This window comes from Python bivittatus, unplaced genomic scaffold, assembly GCF_059951505.1.
Source record: "Python bivittatus isolate LINGU-HERP-01145 unplaced genomic scaffold, Pbiv_v1 ctg000190_np1212, whole genome shotgun sequence".
Lineage (NCBI taxonomy): Eukaryota > Metazoa > Chordata > Lepidosauria > Squamata > Pythonidae > Python > Python bivittatus.
The window spans coordinates 15,895,448-15,905,954 of NW_028277042.1; positions in this window are offsets into that span (position 1 = coordinate 15,895,448).

Here is a 10,507-nt window from a genome sequence, read left to right on the forward strand (position 1 = left end):
ATAAGGTTTGGCTGGTTTTTCCCCCCCTTATTTCTTCATCTTGGCCCAGAGATTAGCAACCTTTGAAGGGCTGTGAGCCATAACTCAGCCTCTCCACAGTGGCACAGTGATCATATCATCAGAAGGGCCAGGGCTAATTTTCAGCCTTCACCCCACTCTCTTTTTTTGGGGGGGGGAAGCTTTTGGGGAGGTTGTGAGTAAGAGCCTTCTGACAGGCAAGTTACTCCTGCTTATAGCCTTAACGTTGTCTGATGTCCTCCAAATGCTCAAACGCTGTGCCAACATTCTACGGTAGTGTTTGTCAAGCTTCTGGGGGATTCTGAGAGTTGAAGTCCACCCTTCTTCAAGTTGCCAAGTTTGAAAAACACTGTTCTACAGCAAAGCGGCTGGATTTTGATGGCTTGTTTTGTGTTCATGGTATGTGTGCGCGGATGGAAGTTGAGGATGGAAATGGGAAGTGTTTGGCTCCCACTCATGTTCCTGTCCATGTTTGGGAAGGGGACAAGATGATTGTTCCATTGAAAATTGACCTTTCTGCTGCTGAATTTTCAGGATATGATCTTGGGATACTCTGGGGCCACAAACAGGATGCTGGGAGCAGAACGTGGCCTCCGGTTGCATGTCCTCCTTAGACCCCAAGCCAGTGTTTTCCAAATCAGAGTGAATGTTAATTAGGTGTCTTCCTCCCCCACCCCCCAAAATAGCATGCTACTCTAGTTGTGAGTGTAATAAAAACGGCCAAATATGTAAGTTGGATGTCAAGTTGATTTTTTTCTTGTTGTTTTTTTCATATTTGACCATGGGGGGAGGGTGTTAAACTGGGTTCATAACTACATGTTGTGCCATTCATAATGGCTGTGTTCACATGAGATGATAAGTTATAAACAAGCAAACCACATTACTGTATAGTCTGATACAATGTGTGAATTATGTATTGAATAATTATTAGTTGGATAATTGAATCCAGAATTGGCTGTATTCATAGACCCAGTCAAGTTATGAACAACAGTGGGTGATGATCATTGGGGTGATGGTTAGGTTCACCAGAGGTTGAGCAGAGCTTACTGGAGATGGAGCCAGCTGGGCCTGAGAAAGGCTGAGGGGACAATGACCCACTTTCTGATAAAATCCAGCTCCTTCTGTCTATAAACCACAAAAGGTTCATCACACCTACAAATCAAGATCAAACAGCCACAGCGTGCTTACTGTGGTATGTGAACCAATAACAAAGCCCATCATTTGCTTTCAAAACCAGTTCCACTGAAGATCCCCCAAATGTCCCTGTTCCCTTTCTGCCACCAACTATAAACCTCTGCTTGTTCTGTGGTAGTAGAAAATCATTTTTAATGAAAAAGGTGGATGTGTTGCTTTGGCTTACATTTACGGGTGTTACCATTCCCCACCCCCACCCCCCATGCCTTGTGCTGCTGACTCTGATGTGACACATATTTGTAGCGTTGGCAAGAGCAATTGAAAGGAGTAGCAGATTTTGGAAAGGGGGGGGGGAGGAAGAGAGAAAGAGACAATGAGGGGAGGGTGTAGGAGATAAACCTTATTAGGTTTCTTTGCCAAAGGAGAAAAGAAACGATATTGACTTAAATGTGGGAAATTTAAAAGGGTCCATATGTTCTCACTTTGTGCTTTGTTTCTAATAGATAGGCAGAAATCTTTGAAGTGTGGATTGGCTCAGTGGGGGGTACGCTTCTATAGAGAAAAAGATGCTAAAAGGGAGGATGGAAGGGCCATGTGAAAGTCTATTAGCCATGCAACAGCAGAGAGAGAGGCAAATCTAGTGATAATGTACATCTGTTTCAGCGACTTTATAAGCTTTGAACATTTTTTATGTGCTGATAAGTGGATCCTTTTCTTACCATAACTTAGAACTTCAAAGGAGATTGTGTGGATAATGCAAATTGCTGAAATATGAGATTTTCTTACAAAGACGTTTTCCATACACACACACACGCACAAAATTTGGAGGGGGGAGAGAAAAAGAGGAAAGAATTAAGGCTAATGGATGCCACAGTCTTTTTCTGAGCAGTGCAGAAACTTGACAAAAATTGATTTTATTTTTTTTTAAGGGCAGGGATGGGGGAGAATATAGTAAAACTTCTCCCCTCATTTTGCGGGTCAAGACTTTCGCTTGAGAAGGAATGTAGGCTTCTCAATATCAATGAAGCAGTGGTAATGTGGCAAATGAAAATATGTAGCATAGTTGTTGGTGCTAACAAAGATCTCCATGTCAAGGGGATGGGAAAAGAAATGTGGCACGAAGCATGGAGTGATTTGTCCAGCTTCAATGGATGGTTCATTTCATTCCTATGACAAGCTGAAGAATTCAAGGAGATAATACTTTGACATATATTATCAAATAGCAATAACTCAGTTCTATGATGGCTGGTTTCTCTGGAGTTAAGCTGGAAGCAATCACTGGGCAAGCCTTGCAATTCTGAGATACCGTTAGAAGGTTAGGAAAGGTTGTTGGGAGGGGGGACAACCACCAACCCCTTAGTAGGCGTTTGATATCGACTCAGGATGCTGGCTGAATGTTGGGGTGGGGATTTCAAAATCAAGGGGAAAGAACATGAAATAAGGGGGGCAGGAAGCCTTGTTACAAGGATAGTTACACAATTAAGGACTACTTCCAACACAATGGTCTGAGACGCACATAGCAGCTAAACCACTCTAGAGCTTAGTTGGGGTTTCATAGGGCAAAGATGAGAGACAGAAAATTGGTGATGAATCCATGAAGTGTTGGTATACAGAAAAACATGTCTGGCTGTCAAAGTTCAAGGAAAGCATAGTAGGTCTTGTTTTCAAGCAAGGCCAGCTTTGAGACTAAGAGTTTTATATTGGAGACAGTAGCTTTCCCACCCTGGCCCAGCTTGTATTCATCAACCAGACCTAATTCCAAGGACATTTTGCTCCTCTTGAGCATATCTTTATTCCTAAGGCGCTCTCCCAGATAACTGAAGGGTTCAGAACTTCTCCACTGCTGCTATTCAGGGTGGCCTCAGCTCCATTCATCCATGCTGGATGGCTGGAGTTGGACAGCTTTAATAAATTTGAATGAATGAATACATCAATGAGTCTAGTTCATATTCCTGGGCAGGCTGAATGGATCTAGTGGGAACTGAGTCTCTTCTGGGTTGTGTGCTAAGGCTTAGAACATTGGCAGAGATGACTCAGCACTACCGATTGACCTAACTTCTTTGCAGTCTTTCCAGAACAGACCCTGTTGAAATGGACTGGATGATCTAACAGAAAAGAACGTATTGAATCCCCACTAATGCTCAACTACATCCTGTTATGGTTTGCCTGGATAGTGGTGATGTGGTAGGGTACAATGGGGAGGAGAGCTCTATCCTTCTCACTAAAATAAGCATGCCATTGGCTTGAAAACAGGTAAATGCAGCATCCTATAATTCCCAAATGGAAGCCCTTCCAGACAGCTCATAGCAAATCTTTCTGCAAAGGAAGGAGGAGGAGGAGTGAAGGTAGTGGTCATGGTGATTTGTATTAGTGGCTGCCAGACAAGCGTGATACCCCCTTAGTATGCCCCAAAAGTGGTCTCTGCAGTCTGTCTTTGCCATCTGATTCTGAATTGTATTGTGGAGCACAGAACATATGTAGTTTCCAGAACTCCCAAGATCCTTGAAGATAAATAAATGATCAATAATTATGAAAGAGTGTCATAAGCCATTCTCTTATCATCCCAGAGTGCAGGGATCAAGGAATCATGGTTGAGTTACAGGAAGACAAAGCCCAATTGAAAATTAGGGAAATGCCCCATCAGCAAGAACATTTCAACAGAGAACCAATTACCCAGAAAACCGTTAATCTGGATTTCTGCACCGAATAGGAGCTTGGACTCCAAGCCCCCTTCCAGCATTACATTTCTATAAAGCAAAAGATCCTTTGAAGATTATTTGGAGCTGTGGTGAGGGGGGGGGGGAGCTGTCTCTTTGCATGGATCATCTAGCTCCCTGCAGCAAATCTCTAAACTGAGAAGAAGAATGCCTTTTGTTATTTACGTTCAGAGTTCCATATAAAACTTTTTTTTAAAAAAAACCGTGAAAATCCTCCAAGTACTTTATGGAATGAAACAATTTGGAATGTGTTGATTACATGGTGGGAGACAGGAATTCTTGCTGGAACCTGGACAGTGTCCCTTTTGAATGGTGTGCATATATAAAGGCATCCAAGCTTGTGTCACGAGTTATAAACACTGCTGGATGGAGCACTGTAATTGATTTTTGTTCTATGTTTGTAAAGCTGGCCAGACTTAGGTTGCAAAGATCAAAGCAGTTGGCTCATAAAGGGGGTCCCATCCCTCTCTGCTGCCACCTTCATCTCTCCGACAGCTGTAATGATGATAGCGCCACATCTGCTTCCCAGTTGTAGTCCAACTTCCAATGGGCTCCAACTTTCCAAATGCAATCCCAGGGTTGTTTTTCTAGAAGAAGGCAACCCACTCTGTCCTCCTCCACCATCCCTTCGGCAATTCGTTTTGGATATAGAACATCTGGGCTGCAATCTGGCCACATCTGTTTGCAGCTGAAGTCAGCGGGGCTTCAACAAGTTGCAAAGCGGATGCAGTACAGTTGTGATGTACTAGAATAATGGAACGAGATCATTTCACAACAGAAGTGGGGACCAGAGGCTTTTTTTTTTTAAAGGGGCCCCCGCATGTTCAAAATGAAAGAAAAATGCAGCAGGGAATGTGTAGGTCTAGAACATTTGACCCTAAATTGTGACTTTAAAAAAAGAAATAAAAATAGCATCTCCTCCTGCTGTCTGAAGACAGAGAGTCCACGCTTCTGCTTTAAGCTCTGATCATATCATTAGCGTGCTCCATACATCTGGAAGAAGTTTAATTAGTCTCATCCTCAGAAATATGGCTTTGTATCTCCCCATGTTTCCAAATGTTGATGTTGCAGGATTCCCCAGAGTGGTGTAGAGAGGAACCAATCTGTGTGCAAAACTCCCCACTCTTCATAGATATACTGCACACACGTGATGGATCCTTCAGACAGCAGAGAGTAGACATGGACCAATATCTACAGAGACATTGTTGCATTGAAAAATGTGCAGGAAGAGGACAACCCAAATTCTACGGGGCAGGAACCATTTTTCTACAATAAAAGATACAGGAACCAGAAGGTGGGGGTTAACACAGAGCAAAGGTGGGTTTGAAGAGGTAGGATAGATACGATATGCACAATTTGGAAAGTGTGGATAGTTTTTTCTCCCTCTCTTATGTTAGAAGTTGGAGCTGTCCATTGAAAGCAAATGTGGGGAGATACAAGAGTTGCCATCAAAGATGCTGATGGCCACCAAGGGCCCTGGACAAATTCATGGAAGATGGGGCAGTACTGGCCACTTGTCTTGATAGCTATTTACTTCTTTGGAACCTGAGATAGGATGTCTTCTAAGGAGCAGTGGAGGAAGAAAGGTAGGTTGGTTGAATATCCTGAATATATCTGGTTGGCCATATATACAAGTTGGGTAACTTGTATTCTGAGTTAGATCGTTCCAGCAAAATTCTTCTGCTCCTTTGAATGTTCTTGCTGTCACATTGCCATTGTAAGTGTTTACTGAGTTCTTGGAGCTCCTCCTAAAATGTCTGGAACAATTGTATGGGTGATTCTCATTTAGGCTTGGTGGGAAAAAAAAGCTTTGCTTAGTATTTTATCTGGAACTCAGTTATATGCCATTTTCCCAAGTTTTGTAATATAAAATATTTAAAGAGTGACAAAACAATGTGTAGTAGGATAAGGGAATATGAACATGCTGTTCTAGGGAAATCCATGTACAAAAATGAACATATTAGGAAAATGCATGAAGAGTTTGCATATCTATTGAAAACATGCATACACATTAAGCATGCTAGGAAAAATGTGTACAAATGCCTAACAATTCTATATAGACTTAAAAAAAATAAATGTAAATGCTGGAGAGAAAAAACCTCAGGATCAGAAAAAATAAGAAAATGGACTGAAATCGTGTTAGACAAATTTATCTGTTCCTGGTCCCATTCCATTGCTTTTGGTTGGATTCAGTTACCACAAGCCTTTGATGGATTGTGCCCTTTGATTCCGATTTTGTAAACTCGCTTTAAAAAAAAATCTTAAAGTATTTGGCTCCTGGTGTGCAATTTGTGAAACAGACAGTGCCAGAGCTCATCCTGTTGCAATGGATTCTGCAAAACTAGTTGTAGTTTCTCAGTAAGCCCTATGCTGCACCCTGGCCTAATACAAATGTTTGGCATGAACTTCAAAATGGCATCAGACATCTTCAATCCCAAAGGATTTGTCTTGGAGAGAGAAAAGAAAAATATTCAGTTGAAGACAACAAGCCAAACTAATCAGAATGGGACAGAAGTAACAAGTTCATAGAATGCATGACAAATTAACCTTTTCTGAAATGAAGCACTAAATAAGAGATGGATTTATTTCTGTTGTTCTTGCTATGAAAGTGGCTTGGCCATATAAATCTAGCCATAAATTATGATCTCTCTGTGTGTGTGTATTAAAGAACATAAGATTCCTATTGAATTAGACTGAATATCTCTTCAGCCAGTCCTCCTAAAAAGCCAGCAAAATAGGACACGCAACCAACAGTTTCCAATATCATGGTTAAGAATATGAGATGATCCTTGTTAGATGACAACAAAGGTCCATGTCTTCCAACATCCCATTTCTCACCATGGTCAACCAGATGCTCCCAGAGAGTTTGCTAACAAAACATGAAGGCAATAGCCCTTTTATTTCCAACACTTGGAATGTAGGTTAGGGACCACCTATGTCCTTTACATGCAGAAGAAACTTTTTTCCACCCCCAGCATCTTGAGATAAGTCTTAGAAAGACTGGTGTATGCACGGTGGAACAATGTAAACCAACACTGAGAAAACTTTCTTCTTCTCTGGAAGTCTATATCACTGACATCAAGCTCAGCAAGTTCTCCATTCAAATGGAGTCATAACTGGTTATGTCCAAAAGTGAAAAGTATACAGTGATGCAGAGGTAATGTCAATCTTTGTCTAAAGGCAAAAAGTGATGGTTGGTCAATAGGCAAATATTGCTCCCTTTGTTGCTCAGGATCACTTCTTGGGATAATTTGAGACATCCTTCCGCTGAATAATACAACATCCAAGATTTTGATTAAATTTTGCAGCCTATTATTTCTTTCTATTCCCTTCTTACTGCAGAATAGATGTAACGGCTGTGCTTATCCTGAAATCACAAGCCAGAATGACTGTGTTTTATTAGGGTGGCAGGAAAATTCATCTCTCTTAGAAACAGTGGATATGAACTCTTCCCAGTTGGTTGATATTATAATGGTTAGCACTGGTATTCTTGGATCTGATGATAGGAGAACTCTATCTTTTCCCCCTCTTTCCTTAATCCTCCTCTAGTATGGGTGTTTCTACATATTACTTCTTCGTCTCTTTATCCTACTGCCAAATAAGCTATTTGAAAGGAAAAAAAAAACAATTAAGAGATGGAGCAGCCTGACATGTCACTGGGCTGCTCAACATGAAATACACCAATTTAGATGTAGATAATTTAAGTGGCACATGTTGCTGCTGAATGCAAGTTTTGATGATGGCCACAACCCTCCAAGCTGTCACACACAAACATGCATAACTGAATTGTAACGCCCTCTTTGAAAATGGAAAATTAGCGGTTGTTTTTGAAGGCTTGGGAGAGATTTAGGGTAGAGAAACTAGACTCCCCTGTGGTTAACCTAGCCATAATTTTTCAACCAAATTGTCAGGGTTTAAATTAACACACTGAATCTTTAACTTCAAGCTGGATTCATAGTACATGGAAGACTAAAATGTGGCCAATTAGTGCTTCAGCGTGTTGTGAGAACAGTCACTATGAGAGCCAATCTGTTAAGAGGTTGAACTAAATTGGATTCGGATTAGGAAGACCCAGGTTTAAGTCCATCCACAATAATAGAAACTCACTTATTTTCTCCTGGATTGATCCATCTTACAGGGGGCTGCTGTGGGGAAAAGGTGGAGGTGGGAATGCAACATATATTTCCTTGTGCTCTGGGGAAAAGGCGGGATATAAAATCTAATGATTAAAGAAAAGCAAATGAATTCAGTACATTCAATGTGGGGTTGTTTGCAAAGAAAGAGAGAAAACCCTGCATTTTTATAATGAGATGAAGCTTCCTCACTACTAAACCCTCATTCTTCCTCCTCCTATACTAAAAATCCCATTGAGAACCATAAAAGTGACATTCTCCCAACACTTCTAACCATATTTGTAGGTTCCAGTGACAACTAAAACTGGGGGAAAGGCAATTATAAATGATAAACCAGAAACATATATTTTAGGCTGCAAAAATTGATTGTAAGAGCCCTTCTCTACCTAAAGTATAGAAACTATGATCTGGGTGATGTGATTTGAAGTTAGGGATTAAAGACCAGGATGACTAAACTTAGGAATTGAAAAGTAAGGTGACTGAGCACCAAACTGTAATGTTAATTGTACCTTTGAATGCTGTCCTGGTTTGACAGAATATCTAGAGCAGTGTTTCTTAACCTTGGCAACTTGAAGATGTGTGGACTTCAGCTCCCAGAATTCCCCAGCCAGCATGGCTGGCTGGGGAATTCTGGGAGTTGAAGTCCACACATCTTCAAGTTGCCAAGGTTAAGAAACACTGCTCTAGAGGTAGTGGGTTAGAGGATAGATAATAATGGCTGCTTCTGTTTCCTGCCAGCTGATGTGGTGTGGGGGCAATGCAAATTGCTCTCAGGACCTTGGACAGCATACAGCAGGTGACACTGGCTGGGCTATTGTCTCACATGAAGAGCTGTTGTCTCAGCAAGGTCCACAGCACGGGACTCGATTTTCTAGTGGCTCTTCCACTTTGGGATACACGGTGACATTCTGAACAAGTATTATTATTATTTTTTTTAAAAAACGACTTACAGCTCTTTTGCATTATTTACATTACGGTTGCATTTATGTCACCTTTGCTTTGGGGTGGGGTTGCACGGGGTGGGGTTACATATATTAATTTATGTGGGGTGGGGTGGGATGGGGAATTATATCACCATAACAACAACTCTGTACATAGGATGATTGGGAATGAGTGACCCACTTGTCACCTGGTGACTTCCATGACTGAGTGGATACCTTGATCTTGATGATCTAAGTCTACCATCTTAACTACTGCACAGCACCAACTCTCCAAACTAGAATGTGAGAGAAAGGAAGGCTAATATGTTGAAGTAGACCTCAAGTATTTGTGATCCCTACACAATATTGGACCTAGATATTCTTCATCCCAGGAAAAGTCAGTGGAACCAGCACTGTATTCCACTGCAGTGCTTGAAAACACAGAGACAGTCCATAGGAATGCGAGGAGCCGAAACCCTACGGAAGGATTGAAATGCAGAGGGCAACAATGATAGGAAAAATGAATTGCAGGAGGCAAAAAGGCAGAAGAGGCTGAGTCATCCATGCATATTTTCCCGGAATAAAAAGTCACAGTGAACAAGCTGCCAAACCTGTCAGAGACACCTGAACTTAAACAACCATCTTTCCAACCACTGTCATCCTTTTCAAAAACCCATATGAATAAAAAGAGAGAGAAAGAGAGAGACATGGCATTTTTCACTGTGCATGAAATACCTGCCAAAACTCCAAACTTGTTAAAATGATTGTGATTCTCATCAGAGGGAAAGAGAAGTGACACCCAAGCCTTTGTCTTTCAAGCCATGTTTTATTCATACGTTGGGAGGAGAGAATGGAGTAGAGGAATAGAAGAAACATAGTTTGGGGTCATTTCTATGAAACAAGACCAATACAGCTAGTGGCTATTGAGAAAGGGCAACAGCTGAAGCAGAATTCAAATTACTGTCAAACACTGTTATCATCCAAAGTAGAGAGCCGAGCGGATGCTCTGCTAAAACCATAGCTTAAAACTCCTCTGGAATTTAGTTTTGGGTTTTCAGTATTGTCTTTAGTTTCCTTTTGCATTTGAAAGAATTGTGGAACTGGAAGGCACATCAAAGTCTATTTTTTGTAAGCTTTTCAATGTGGTTGGTTAGGATTCCCTGGACAGAAATTGTCCCTGATAGATGTTTATCTGAACTTTTCCTCTCCAACTGTTTCCAGTATTAGGATTCTACATTCCTGGGATAACTCTGAGAACAAGTCCTTTAGATCCTCAGACACAAATATTTTGGCACATCTTCTCTTGTTCCCAGGGGGCATTTAGATTTAGTGCATATAATCATCTTTGAATGAGTTTCCCAGATGATGCCCCTGGGAATGGTCTGAAGGCTCATAGTGCTGCTTGGTTCTTAAAGCTAAGTAGGTGTGATTCTAGTTGGTGCCTAAGATGCCCTTTTAAATTAACCAATATACAAATAAATGAATGGATGCTAGCAAAATGATCCATCCTGCACAATCATTCCACTCAGATCCCATTCCAAGAGGAAACCTACTGGTGCACCATTCTTCCTTGAAAACATCCCAA